At 33.1% G+C, this 16,421-nt stretch overlaps 1 protein-coding gene across 1 annotated transcript in view; it reads right to left on the reverse strand.

Moving 5' to 3' along the window:
- LOC112680085 (fibroblast growth factor receptor 2-like) overlaps nucleotides 1-16,421 on the reverse strand; it is a 121,242-nt gene that overhangs the window by 67,665 nt on the left and 37,156 nt on the right. The gene's annotated exons all lie outside the window — the stretch shown is intronic.

Genomic DNA, 16,421 nt, shown 5'->3' on the forward strand with positions numbered 1-16,421 from the left:
AAAAAAAAAAAAAAAAATCAAACATAACTCATTTGCACGACGTGAAAATTCTCGATCGTTGAGAAAATCACGCTTTGTTTTGTAACTTGTGTGTAAAAAATATTGTACTACATATCAGCTGTATTAATATTTGTAAACGAAAATCGTTTTAGTTTATTTACGTTGAATTTTGTCATTGATATGGCGTCGTAGTAATTGATCCACGCTGAATACCATATTTTTTAAACATTTCTAAACTTAATACGTCAACGTTAACCAGAAATTATGAATTTCTGATTAAACAATATAATCAATAACATTTTTTACTGTGTTCTAAAATGTTTATGTGCCCATAAACTGTTGCCAATAATAAGTTTACAACAAATAATAAAGCATCACATCGCATCAAAATTCATGGAGATCAAACAGAATTAATTATTGACATTGATTGCACTCGTACTGACTGTAGTCCGTTTAGACGCCAATACGATTTTTCCACACATATTGAAAAAACTAGAAATAATTTCGACACAAAATTAAACATGTTTACTTTTTCATTAGCAAATATATGAAAATGTTTTTTTAGTTTTCCATTTATGTTAATACAAGATGACATGCTAAAAGACAATTTCGGGTAGTATACTATGATAGGTAATAATTTTAAAATTACATGTTCAAATTTTTATTATTATATTAGCTAGCATTAACAACAACAAAAACAATAATTGTAATAATAAACAAAAATCCATATTAAATTTTAGTTAATAGAAAAAAAATAACATAGTTTTATGTTTGTTTTATTAACTGCCGTTTTTATTACACGGGTTCTGTGAAATCTGATCTTACCGCTGCCATAACGAATTCTTTGTAAACGTGTCTCTGCTTTTAAATATCTAAAAATATAGCTCCGTTCAGTTTTATGTCTCAATATTTCATTAAAAAAAAAAAAAAAGACCTAACTACTACTAATCATATAATAACTTACATAGATATAACTAAATTAAAGACAGTCTCGTACTGATTTTACGACCACAGATAAATGCTTACCAGATACAAACGAGTACAATGGCAATATGAAAATTTGGAAAAAAATATATCACAAGATACTCATGATTGTCAAATAAAAATGATAAACAAGTGAATAATAATCATTATTCAAAGAAAAATATTAAAAAAAAAAACACATTGTATACATATACAGAATCCAATAAAAATAAAAATATATCTCTTGTATCGTCACTTGGAATTTCCAATTATAAAAATGTCTTGATTTACATTTTATCTCTTAGGTCTCTATTATCAAGAAAAAATAATATCAAATATTTTATTACTGAAACACGAGCAAAAAATAAAGCATAATTTATATGTGTTTAAAAATCTTATAAAACAAAGGTAATGAATAAAAATAAGTGTTTTGTTCACTGACTGACAATGTTCTTTATGTGCTTCAAAACAGACAATAGAAAAAAAAATAATTGTAACATTAATGATATGTCGCGAACATCGTATTATTGTTTTATACTCGATGCCAAAAATATACATTTATACGGTCGAGTGAATACATCGTTATGTATGCATTACAATCGGGAATGTACTTATAATAATTTCATTATTTATCGAAATGTATCTCGTGAAATTATATGTTGATTCGATCTGTATGTTTAAAGACACAGAGCATGCGCCAACCCATTGACCAGTACACAATGGTGGCGTACATGCCGATATTCAATTGTTGTGATTCCTGGCTGAAATTAGATATCACCTTAATAGTTTAAGTCGTTCCTCCGATGACAACCGTGGTAGTAGGCGCGAGGGAGAAAAAATAACGCGAACCTATTACTTTATGATATGTCTTTTTTAATAACTTTTGGTTATAAATTAACCAGATCTCGACCACGAATTTCCATACAAATCGAATTTGTTCGGAAATACAATATGCATGCCGGAGTTTTTGGCTTCATTGGTCCATAAATCAAAATAGTCGGGTTTTAGTTTGGAACAAAACAATAGCGAACGACCGTCCGAAAAATTACAGTCCGTTTAATGAGCGAACCTGAATGAAGGTAAAGGGCGACGAACTCGACGGGTGATGGGATCGCATTTCTATACGTTTCAGGGGACGAAAAATATGTTTTCCAAAATGTATACCATGTATTTATATATGTATATATTTGTGATGGGTCGAATCCTGATTTTTTAAATCGAACCGAACTTGAACCAAACTTTAAATTATTTTTTCGAACTCGAACTGAACTGAACCTTCATATTTTCTACCGAACCAGACCGAACCGAACCTATTATGATTTTAAGTCGAACTTAAACTCTAACTCAATACTTTTTATCGTGTACATTGTACCTACCTACAAATTAAATCAACCATAGTTATTAATTACTATTATATTTTAAGTTTTCTTATTATCTATTCTACATTTAACTTATTATTTTAACTTATTTTAAGTCTAAGTAATTATAATATGTGCCTATATGCATAATAAATTGTCATTGTTCATAATTAATAATAAATGCTATTTTAGAACCAATTTTACAACTTAACCTATCGAATCATTTTTCTAGGAATAACAATACATCAACTCGTATTTTTGAATAAAATACACAAATATTCATAAAAATGACCTATCTTTAAAAAAAAAAAACCCTGAAATAACCGTATTAACTGAGCACTGTAAAACCGTTCACTTATGTACATGCATTATTTTTTTATCAAAGCAACAACTTGAAAAACATTGTATCACGTCCAGTGGGCTCGAATTTTTTAAAAACATAATTGAACATGTTTAAATTAAAACCGGACCGTTTTTCTTTTTTACGAATTTCAAGGTCCAGCTGTTTATTTTGTATTTAAAATAAAATAATTTTTCATCGTTCTAATCGATTCGAGTCACGTTATGCTTCATTCTTAACGAAAATAACTATTATGAAAATATAAATTGCAATATATTACTTAAATCGAATATTTTGTTATTTTTTATATGCTTGTGTTGTTTCAAAAAAAGTGTTCACTACATTGATCTTGCATGTAACAATTTACGAAGTTTGCGCAATACTTTTTTCTTAAACTTGAACTACGGCACGTGAGAGAAGCGTGTTCATTATACATACTTGACATTAAGGATTTTGCATAAATCAAAAGATTTCCGCTATCGCATAAACTGCATTTAAATATCTACATTATCTACGTTTGTGATTATTATAAAACGTAAATCAAGTCATACGAGTGCCATAAACTTTTTATGACTTTAGGGAATTCAAAGTTTCAAATATTTTTATCAAATTTCTAATTAAAATTATACCCGGAATGATTAACATTACAATTCAAATTTACACACAATACACTTATAATAAATAATATATTTATCTTATTTCCCATGGTAACTAATTCTGTAGGTAACACAATATTTACGTAATCGCATATTTTCTTAAACGAATAACACTATAGAGTATTTTTATTCTTTACATAGTTGTGAACATTGTGAATATATTAAAATTTGTATGCGTTAGGTTCGTTTGCAATTAATTTTAAATTCAGAAGTATATTACTTAAAAAATAAAATGCATTATTTTAAACCAAGATTATATATTTTCAATGAATAAATCATATTTTTCGTTAAAAAGTTTATAAGCTTATAAAAATGCTATAAACAATCTCCGAGATTTTCCAAATCAGTTGGAGTTCAACTTAAGAAACTAGCTTCGAGGAATATTTCATGTTTTATTTTATAATTTGTCAATCATGAAAGCACAGGAATAAATAATAATACCATGAATACATGGCTACGGTGGTGCGATATTGTTTTCGCTCATTTTGACACAAGGTCATTGTATATTAATGTGTATAGTAGCACTGGAAAAATTTAGGTTTTGAATGAACCTTTGTTTGCTTATGGTATTAAGATCTTTATTCCCACAGCTATATTAAAACATATTAAATAACGCGTTTCGTTACGTGAAATTATACGAATACGATAATTATAATATATTATCAATGCGAAAAATTGCATGTCCCACATATTATTTTATGAACGTTCCGTTTTTAGTTTATTTGCGACGCATTGTCTTACCATCGCGTGTTTGATACAAGGGTTAATTTTTCCGCACAAAAACTGTGTTTGAACTCGTATTGATGTTCACGCGAGATTTAAACAGTTAACTCTACAATTGTAATATGTCCGCGAAACACTTGACAATCGTCTGTTGTTTACGGAAAAATTTCGCGCGATATCGCTTTTGAGCTACGACAAAGTAAGTCCAAGGTATAACGGCGTTGTGCGTGTGCACTTCTCGTTTAAAATTATAATGAAAAACGAAGTATAAATTTCCGGTATAATCGACGTATCATTAACAATACAGCAGCGTGAAATACGGTAGGCTCCTCCGCGGACCGTACTAAATACACTTATTGATGTCGGTACCTACGTTCCAAGTGGAATTATTAAAACATACGAGTCTTGCGGTGCACGTATCTACTACGATATTGCGCAATAATATATTTACCGCAGATTATGAGAATAATTAATCGCGAAGCGTAAGACGTACTGCGTGTACGATATTTCTGTTGAAAAAAAAAAACATTAGCCGCAACGAAGAGATTATCGACATCGTGGATTCGTAACTTTGGTAAAACAAAAAAAAAAAAAAAAATATTTGTCGGTCAGCTGAGATAACCGAGATAACCTGAAGATAATGGAATAGTACTGTGATCGGCGTCCGAATTTCTATTGCGATCCCAATAACGCGAGAGTTATCATTGAGATCTTATGAAAACGACGTTCAACTTAGATTCCACACATCTTTTGTAACGGTTTAATCCAGTGATTCTCATCCTTTTTTCGTTCATGGCGCCTTAGTCACTAGAATCATAGACACCACGTTGCCCTAACATCAAAATAATAAACAATTTTAACTACATAATTTTAGAATTATTATTGAATTAAAAAAAAAAAAAAAAAAAAAAAAAATTAAGTGCGCAGAAAAATAATAAGTACACCTAAAATGTATTTGAGTTGCAGGATTCGATAAACATTGATACTTTAAAGTTTACATTTTCAAATAAAAATAAAAAAAAGAGAGAAAAAATAATAGTGATTTGTATAAAAACTAACGAGAAATTTGATCCTGGTAGTTTTTACAAAGTTGAGGAAATCGAGAAAAATTTGGAAAAATTTAGTCACATATTGTCTTCTAGAGTCGTAGAGCTATAACACTATATAGCGACTGCATAATAACTGACTAACGATCCAGATTAAGTCGATAAAATACCGGATAATGCAGCGATTTCGCAAATCAAAATATTGCACGTGTTTATCGAATCTAAAGAGTAAATATAAATAGTATAAAGATACAAACTTAGAGGTATACTATTTATATGACAATAAGGGCCATTATATATGATTTTATTAAAATTAATGATTTTCTTATTTTTTTTCCTTCTCCCGTAGAGATTTCGTGTCACCCCTGCACTGGGTCCATGTCACCTTTGGATGACATGTCACCCCGGTTGAAAAACACTGGTTTAAGCAATATTTTATCACGAAATCCTGTTTAATTTTTAAAGTTTTCGGTGACAGTCAAAAATGCGTTCGTAGCTTTACGGGGGTGTTGATTTCTCTGCGATCGGTTCGAAACGCGAAACGATATAGGATTTCGAAAAAGAACCGAAAAAACAACAATGCAATGTTCAGAAGATAAGAAGTCGTTGTTTTAGAAGACGGTAAAAAAAAAAAACGTCGGTTCGATAACCGTAATAAAGCGTTTCGTGCAACACACGAACAGCTATCGTTCGCGGTCGATCCGACGGATCCGTAGATTGAACGTTTCGAAAACCATCCGGTCCGCGGATGCAGGTGAACAAGCGGCCAACAGCGAGAGAGAGAGAGAGAGAGACTACGAGCGAGTCGGAGGAACGTGCACGTGTGCGCTGCGGTGGGTCGAAGACGCGGGCACGGGTGAGAGGTAGCAATTGCACGCCGGGTGAAAAGTGGTACCAGCGACCCTTTCACTTTCTCTCGCTCTTTTGCTATCGCTTTGCGCGCGACGCCGTTCGCGGATTGTTCATAATGTCAGCGCGGACCCTTTAATGACCGCCGCCCGTGTTCGTCCGACGCCCGCGATGGGCGACGAGCGCACGACTGGTGTGACGGTTCAGCGGCGACGGGTACCACGGCCGGTACCGTTACCCCTTCGGCCGGGCCCTGATCTATGCGTACGCGAACGGTGCGCGAGCTCTGGGCCCCGAAAATCTTAGGGACTCGTGTTCCCGTTCTGTACCGGGAGGAAAAATATAAAAAAAATTCGATTTTCGATATTCACATTTCGTTGCGTAATACGCGATGGATTACATTTTGGTTTTCCCCTGCAATAGTTATTTTTGACAAAACTATAAGCTAACATATTATCTAATGTACAAAACATTTTTTTTTCGAAGGAGAAGGGGCTTTAGCCCCATAGCTTCTCCTTGGGTACGCCACTGACGCGGACACTGTATACAAATATACTCGTCGATGCCGTGCACGGATCGTTTTTTTTTTTTTTCTGAGCTTAAATGTATTAAAATACGCACGCGCTCGTTTTTAAGACTAGATTCATTAGTATTAATTGCAATCGACCAAGACATCACTAAAAAATTAACATTTGACGATGTATTTGTAGAATTTGCGAAAAAAACCAAAAAAAAAATGGGTATTGTAATTAGTAATGAATGCATGTATACCCATGTATACCTATTAATGAAATTGTTATTTTTATCGAGATTTTTATTAGTTCAAAAGAGTGCCGAAATCCAACAGTGCCACGGGGCCCGTATTTTTCTGAATCGGGACGTGCCCACTGCACGTGGTCGAACGTCCGAACATGAATATTTTCGTGTTCCGTACGGTGGCGGCGGGGCGGCAGGAAAGGGCGGTAAACGCGGGCACCGTCGGGTCAACGATCGTATGGTAGTAACGCACGGGGGACGACCGAACAACGTTCTGTTAACGGGACGAGGCCGAGATCGAGACGATCCGCGGGACGAGAGTAACGTCGAAAACGGTTTTTCGGCCGCGAAGCGCTCGAAGTTGTGGCGCAGCAAGTAACGAAGTGTATGGCGTACGCCCGAACGGGAACACGGACTGCACCGGTCGGAGTCCGGAAACCGCGACGCGTACGTTCACGTCGGTGCCGATCGGTTAGTTGCCACTCGCGCGTGCGGTCGGCGTCGGCCGCGATTTTAACGATGCGCCGCGGAGCCTTTCAATTAGACCCATTACAGCGCGGCGCGAGAGAGAGAGAGATAGGGAGAGAGAGTGTGAGAGAGAAAGAGCTCATTAGAACGTCGTCCGCACCGCAACGCTCTCCGGTACAACAACGCTCGAATGCAATACCGTACATTATTATACACCGAGAATTATTATTACTACCTATCGTCGTCGTCGTTGTTGTTGTTGCTGTTGCTGCTGCTGTTGTTGTTGTTGTTGTTGTTGTTCGCATCGGCTACAGACCCTTCCCCCCACCTCCGTCGAGAGGGTCCCGTTTGCGCGTACGTACACTACGCTGTTGTTGTGCACTACCGTTTGATGTTTCGAAAATGCCGAAAATTCGGTACCGACTGAACGTTGACGACACCTAACCGGTTTTCGGACCCGTAAGCGCGTATTACTTCCGCCGTCACATTTTCGATGGTCATCACGAAGGTCATGGCCACTCTCGTCCAACCGGGCCTGACGATTAGGGGTGGGAAAGTGATGATCCCCCTACCCGGCCAGGAAATTAGGGACTACCAATTGCTGGAAATCAAACACGATTAATGATAAGAATTTGATGAACGCTTCAGAACAAATTAAGATACACCCCCCGCTCCGGGTCCGGGTTTCTCTCTCCGCGGGCCTGCCATGCGTCCAACACAATCCATTTACAATCGCTTCGGTTCGTTTACCACGTTATGTCGCAGCGATGCTACCGCTGCTGACCACCGTTAGTTTATTGCTATTGTTATAAATTATATTTTAACGACTGTTATTAAAACTGTTTTAATATATAAATTTATAAACTATTTTAGTGTACACCTATAAACTTGAAGATGGTTGTGGGGATGTTGAATGGTGAGCTCTCAAATTCTCTTTTACCTGACCTAAGTGTTCAGACCCTACCGTTGAAAAATCATCGCTTCGCCACTGATTGTTCGTGTAAGTTGTGTAAATACCGAGAAGCGTACGCGAGCGCTCGGCGTACATTTTCCTCGGTTAGCTGATTGTGATGTTCGCTGTCCAGGACATTGCGTTACTCGCTACAGTAATTTTAACGGCCTAACACGTTTAACATGATACAATATATTTATACGATATATCTTAATATATCGTTTGCATTCTGATCCAGAGCTAGATTAAATTATGTGACCTGACCATAACCTAACCTTGGAGTAGGCCATACTTTACGTCAAATGTATCAAAGTAATTTTGTAAATACCGTATTTTGTCTTCTCATTATACATTTTAATTAAATTTATATACCTATTTGGTATTCCGAGCAGTCAATAGATAAAAAATGTAGTTCCTCGTTGAATTCATAATCTTTCTCCATCACTTGTCTTACCATAAATATGTGGTCGGTAATTGACTTACCTTATCAGAAACCACATTGGTAACTTCCAATAATGTTTTTCGCATTTATATTTATCTTTTCTAAGATTACTATTGTTAGAACTTTATAACCTATGTCAAGTAAAGAGATACCTCTATAGTCCTCCGTTACTATGGGGTTTTCCTTTTTTTTTATATCGGACAAATTATAGTCGTGTTCCTTCCATCTGGGATTCTTTCTGCTTTCCGTGCATAACTAATAATTTCTGTTAACTTCCTTCTTAGCGGTAATCCTCCTCTTATTTACAATTCTGCTACCACACTATCATCACCAAATACTTTATTATTTTTGAGACCGTCAACTGCAGTATTGATCTCGTTTCAATTTCTGGTTCCACTATATGATAATCTATTTCTTCAGCTGCATTGTTGTGAAATGGTCTATTTAATAGTTTTTCAAAGAAATCTTTAAATTTATTTATTATTTTTTTTTCTTTGGTGATTAGATTTCCGATTTTGTTTGTCAATATCTTTGTTAGTGGTTTACAGCCGTTTTTAATGTTGCTACTTGTATTAAAAAAATGTTTTTGGTTACATCTGTTTATTTCTAGGTCTTCAATCATATTTTTTCATTTAGAGGTTTATATATATATATATATATACATATATAATAAGCAATAAAATAAATCAAAATATAACAACGGTTTATTATAAAAGCTAACTATTGAATTATTTTCCCATATGTTACATTTAAAACGTTCTCATCGTTAAAATGAATATATAATATACCGTATGTTATTCGTCTAAATATGAATAATCGATATACATTAGTAAGTCCCGTGACTCGGTTAAACATTAAACGTAACCATGGCTTTATACTTGCCTCGTTACACGGAAAAGACCTTTTTCACGTGAAGCATTATTTTAATGGTATGCTAAGAGTAATATTGTACCTACTGAGAAACATGTTCAGAAAAAGGTTAGGTTAGGTTAGGTCTTATATAAGTTGTAATTTCCTATAAATAACTGCATATTTATAATACTCAGCATATTTCTAGTAAAATTTTTGCAACGATAATTTTCACTATTAAGCAATTAATATAGGTTTGAAATAATGATTAAATTTTTTTTTTTTTTAATGAGTTAAATATTTTTCATCGTTAGGAGTTTTCTATAAATCTTCCAGTCATACCACTAAATATCTGAAAAATCAATTATCGTGTATACCTATATCTAGAGTATAACACGTTTTGTTACCTAAGTATGTGTTATAAATTAAAGTATTATTCAAAATCATATGGATTAATATTTTCGACGATCATGGTTAATCGAGAATCGACTGTACTATTAGGGTTATCGAAAAGATAGTTGATTTCAAAAAACCACTACTTTCATCGTACCCAACGATTGTAGATTGTTCTACGATTTCGAGTATATTGTGTAGGAATGATTTAGCTTTGACGGTGCAAGGCTCTACTAGTTGTCTTACGGTCCTAAGGAGTTGCGCTGATTACGTTACAACCGAGATAAATACACGATCGATTTCCATGTTCATTGGACGGTTTGTGCGGCGTTATATTTTGAGATTTTGAATTGGACGCGACGCTTACGAAACATGGTGTCTTAAAATTAATACTTCAATTATTGTTCGAAATACTAGTGGTTTGAGTGCGAAAGCCGAAGGTTTTACGATATTATATCCTTATCCTCTCCGGAGACAAAGCTATTGCGGTACAGGTATTGCGCGCGGCCATTTCGTCACGCGTATGGATATCAGTTTTAACAATAACGCATACAGTTGTACAGCTGCAACGGCACTCGTGAGCTTTGCGCCAAACGACGCGTCCATCGACCATTATTTATCGAAAGTCCGCATCGCTATTACGTCGTATAACCATAAAATATTATTGTACCGTAACGCGGAAACGTTTTCTACGCGAAATGTTAATTCTCCGCGGGCCGCAGTCGCTATTACGACACAGAGTGTATGTCCTGTGGCGTGATGCAGGTCTCGAGAGCACTTTATAAAATTGCAAATATGTATTATTGAAATGTAATTTTTACCGTTTTACGCGGAGACGGAAAAACAATCGGTTAAGTTACAATGGTAGTCGTCGTCAACCATAACGAATATTACAACAATATCGATTGTCACGGACATGCCGTGTAATGTGTACGAAATTAGCAGTGCAAATCAAAAACGAACAAGCGGCCGATGCACTCGAAATAACCGAAATCGTCGAGCATAGTATGCGTTTGGAAAATATTTTGTTGTATAAATATTTAAACACGCAACATTTGAAATATGTTTAGAAACGTTTCTGTCCAATAGATAAAACAATTGCAGCAATTACGTCTGCGTCGATTTAAATAATAATTTAATAAAAGGTTATTATAATGTTATAACTTGGATTAATTAAAATTAAAAATATAGGTTTTCGCCTATTTTAATGATACACGAAAAGTAAATGAATTATTACATTTTAAATGGATATAATAAACTGTAAATAAAACATTTGTAAGTACATGAAATATTCTAAAAATGTAATTTAGATCAATTGAGAAAATATGTAAAAACTATTACTGTAATTTATGGTGACGTGATATTCACTATTGTTTTGAATGTCAATGAAAGCTCGATAATGTATAAGGTAAACTTTTACAGTAGTACAGTACATTGCAGTGTACATTTTTTACTGAAAATATAAAATATGCAATATAAATAAAAAAAAATATTAAATTCACACTTCTATTGTGCACCATTATGGAGATCAATACTTTTTAGACACTATTTTGAAAAATGAAAAAACGTGTTCTAAGTCCTACAAGTGCAAAGGCCAAAACTGAAATGTTATATTTTTTACAGACAGACCCGTATAAGGAATTCTAAAAAGCATGTGATACAATTTTCATAGGCACTTAAATATATTCCGAGAAAAAATGATTATTAAATTTAAAAAAAAATCTGAACGTAAAGAATTCCAGTTCGGCCACGATGTATTTTGTAATCTAACTATTGAAAACGTGTACAGCGGTTAGAAAAAAACGAAATAAAATAAAACGTTTTTTCTCAGCAGCTCAAATGCCTTTTTTTCTCTTAGCTGTAAGCGCTGCTACGATAATCAGATATGCCTAAATATATGTGTTGTACATGCGTCTGCGGTTCACCAACAACGCTCTTAATAAAAAATTAAAATCCTAGTGGCAAGTAGTCGGCGGTTTGATCGCAAATTATGAGTACATTTTTTGATTCCTATCGGCGAACCAGCAACGGAAATTCAATCGGCAGGCCGTGTGAATTGAAACCGTTTAAAACAAATTAAAAAAACCGTTAACTCTGTTAAATCGAAACTGAAGCCGCACTACGGGTCGGTTCGAATGTATTTGGAAAAATAGGTTTTTGACATGTTTGCAAATCGATGGTTTAAAAGTTTCTTCCGGAAGGGTTATGCTCGGCACACGAAATTACGAAGCACGAAGAAAGCTCTTTGAAATGTAACAAACCCCATGGGCAAGGCGTTTTTGACGTGCACGCACTAAAACATTAATATATTATTTTAGGATAAGTCAAAGTCGACCTATCACGATAAAAGTTGTATTTGTACAATGTATATATTATTATTATTATTTTTTTTTTTCGTAAAATAATTCCGTACTGAATTGTACAATTTTATCAATACATTTCGAAACACGTCTAACGGGAGTCGTACCAATAAAACATAATAATACTACGGAAAAGGAACGATACTCAAAGTTTACCAAAACAAAAACGTAGTAGGTATAAATTTTCCGGTTTTGCAAGCGTACACACATATTTAAGTACCGATATAATACCGTAACTACACCTACGCAGGAAGTTCATATGAGTGGTATTTCAAAAATGATTCGTATTCCCAACAGCACGTTTGTTTTTATAACGTAATCGTGCTTCATTGATATTTTAATGTTTACTACGTTTACGCGTTCATTAATTACGTTGTTACCCCTCGACTACGATTACAGCATTTATCGCGTCTGCAGGTATCGTCCACTGGAGACTGAAATTGTGCGCAGTACGACATACTTTTACGTGTAATACGAAATGTTAAGTGTGTAGTACGAAATTTAAAAGTGTGTTGTGGTTCTATTCTCTATATCAGGGATAAAAAACTCAAAGTTACTAGAGGGCCAATCTTTAGAAAATTAAAATCTAACGGGCCAGAGCGTTACACATGACAACACTATACGAATGATACGAAAAAACTGATGTAGTCCGGTACAAACAGCTATGGTTGAAAGCTATAATTATATATACATATAACATTCAATGATGTTTAGCACCAGTTAATAATTGTTAAATCCATAAGTTTGAGTATTGACAATAAAGTTTAAAACTGTTATTTTAAAATACAACACGGGCCGGATAAATAAGGCTTGGGGGGCCTTATTTAGAATATGTTTTTGATAGAATTTGTTTTTAATTTTATATTTTTTTATTGAAATGATCATACATATTTTTAAAATTATTTTAATATTATTTAAAAAAAATGTATTATCAACAAAATCTAAAACACCAACTGTATTACTCATTACTGTTAACGTTCGAAAGAGGAGTATAACAGGATCCATAAGCGTGCAGTACAAAAAAGCATATATTCAAACCTCTGTCGTGCACGCGTATAACTGCAGATCAGACATAACGCACACCAGCGTACGGTTACACATCCGAAATCGTCGTCGAAAACTAATCGATTGGTTTGTGACACAACGGAAACCATTAACATCCTACACGATTACCGTGCACAAGAGGTGATCGTTTGTTACACGGCGATAAGTTCATTTTTACAACAGCTTAAAATATTAACGCGCGAACGTGTTTTGATAATAATTGTTATCGACTTGAACGTACGTGACCGTCGTTCGGAAATCTAAACAAAATTAACGGTTCGCACGTAATAATATTCGGTCGGACCGCTCGGGAACGATTTCCGACTCGAATCGAATACAAATCGATTATATTGTTTACCATTTTATTTTCACGTTTTAATAAAAAATTTATTTCTGGTCCGGTACCGGTGCGTAACACATAATGGTGGTTCCAGGCTAAGGGTGAATTGCCGGTTTCAAAGGAGGGGAAAGGCTTTTAAATTAAATCTTTTAAATTGTCATTTAATTTTACGAACAAAATTATTTAAATAAAAAATTTGACCGCGTACACATAACATAAAACGAAATTCCTTTAAACACGATATTTACCTCATTATTTCATCGGAAGTTAAAGTATTCCTGATATTTTTTACACTTTATTTCGATTTTTTTTTCTTTTTTCTTTTTATGTTGTTTATATTTTTAACACTTCTTTTCCACATCAACAAAACTTGGTTCAATACAAAACTGCAACACTCGAAGTGTGAACTTTAAAATTATTTTTATTATATATTATTTTTTTTTTTTTTTTTTTATCGGATGACTAAATTAATTTCACCACTAAATTTCTAAATTTTTTATTGTTGGTTTTAAATATCCGGACGTAGAGATCGAAATGTATTCAATATTATTATACTATTATACTTACAATGATCACTGGTTTCATCTTTTCTTTTAATTTACGATTTTAACTTTTGTAAAAATATAAATTTAATCGGATTATTCTTAATAAATTATATACGGACATATTGCATCCATGTAATACATAATGATGACAGACTAAACTTTACTTCCGAACATGTCTTTGTTCTGTAATTTATTATGCGCATAATATTAATATTGAACACTCATGTTATTATATTATAAAATTGTTCACACAGTTTTTACCACACTTTATTGCGTGTATAGATCATGTATTTTAAATATCAAAGGATACGTTTTTCTTGAATTGTATTTTTATGCACACATATTGTAAACACATATTTTTCACATTTTTTAGAAAATATATTCTTTTCGCGATTTCATTGATCTTAAACGACCCAGTGGATTTTCGATAGTAATATTTATTCTTCGGCTTTTCTCACATATAAGTATCGCATTTTATTTCTGAACTACGAAAGATTATACGATAGTTGGTTATTACTACCCTTTAAATCCGTTAAAAAAAACTCACCAAGGCAAAAGTAACTTAATCATAAAATGCTATCAACCAATTTGCTAATTTAATATGATTTAATTAGTAATTAAAATGTAATTATTTATTCTTGTTTGTGTCTAAAGAGGAAATGCGTGAATATTGAAAATCACAGGGTATTTTTAATATAAAGTATCATCAATCAAAAACTGAACCAATGGTATGCCTGATAATTATTGCTTTCTTATGGTATAGTGATTAAATTTAATGATATTTTTAAATTAGATTTATGTTTGAAAAAAATATAAATTTACATTTTAATCCGTGGCGATGACTATGAACAATTATTACAAGATTCTATATTTTAAAATATTAACTAAAACGTATTAAATAATCTTTTAGTTTCTCGGTATCCAATTTTTTTTTTCTTGCATTAATTAAAGATCTAAATTGCAATTACTGTAGTGTATTTTTATCGTGATCTTTTGAATCTTAAATATATCCACCGTTCGTTTATTCTCAAATATAAATCAGGTAAACTAACAACTTTTGTGACAGGAAACGGTATTAACTATTAACTTTTAATAAATCAAAACATTTTAGTTTGAACATTATTTGATAGCTTTTTAAATGTTACGACTAACTAATATGCAATAATTAAATAGGCTAATAAATTTTAGTTGAACTTATTTTTAAAAAACACTTCAATATTTTCAAAATTATTTATTGGATATTTTACTTTAACATAATATCCAAAGTACCCGGATGATTTGAAATATTTTATTGTAAAATTGTGATTTTCGTGTTTAGCAATTGCATTGATTAGCTTTAATTTGCGAAAAATTAATAATATTTGTACTTGAAAAGGATTAACGAACACTGAATTCAAAAGTAAACACACGAATCGCTCAGGAAGTGCGTCATAAAAAAAAAAAAAAAACATATACAGTGGCATCCAAGACCACAAAATTTTAAAACAGGTAAACTATCTATGCACTTAAAGATACACTTTATTTCATGCAATTCCTTTAGAGTCCACTTCAAACCTCTTGAATTCAGAAAACCCTTTTAAACACTACTATAGTCTAATAATTGTTTTCAGCCATTAGTGATGTATAGTCCATTTATATGGTTTTAATGGTCGCTACCAAGTATGTACAATACGATATAATCCGTAAATATTTCATAGCAAAAGTGACCTGTTCTCAGTTTTCACGTTTGTTTATACTCTTCGATTTCAAAACTTTAACGCCATACGAACCCAACCCTCCATCAGTGCATTGATAGGCACTTATCGTTATCATTAAGTAGCCTTAAGTTGTTTACATTTTAAAAAATGTTGAATATTTTTGTTTAGTTAACAGATAAAATTGACTTTTTGTGCGAAGGTGGAATTTAAATATTTCGATAACGAATAAAATGAAAAATCTAATGTTACTCAAATTGCCATTACGATTATAGATATTTTATATTCAGATAATGTAAACGGTGTAAAAGCTCCCAATAAAACGTGTTTATCCGATTGCATTATTATACATGTTAACAGTGCATATTATACCCGTGCAAAATACCAGCACGCCCGAAAAAAATTACCGTAATAATAAAATAATAAATCGAGCAAAATTTAATTTAATATTTTTATTCCACCAAATCGTTTGTACCGCGTTAAATCCGTGGATTATTAATTCATTTCGCTGCATACGGCTACTTTATTAGTACACATTGAGAATCGAAACGAGCTATTATTATGAATAATACGTGCATGTTTATCAAATATTTCACATGTTGAAACCGATCGATTCAACAAATCGCGGGACTTTCAAGAACAG

The sequence above is a fragment of the Sipha flava genome, unplaced genomic scaffold (assembly GCF_003268045.1).
Source record: "Sipha flava isolate LNK unplaced genomic scaffold, YSA_version1 173_pilon_pilon, whole genome shotgun sequence".
Classification (NCBI taxonomy): Eukaryota; Metazoa; Arthropoda; class Insecta; order Hemiptera; family Aphididae; genus Sipha; species Sipha flava.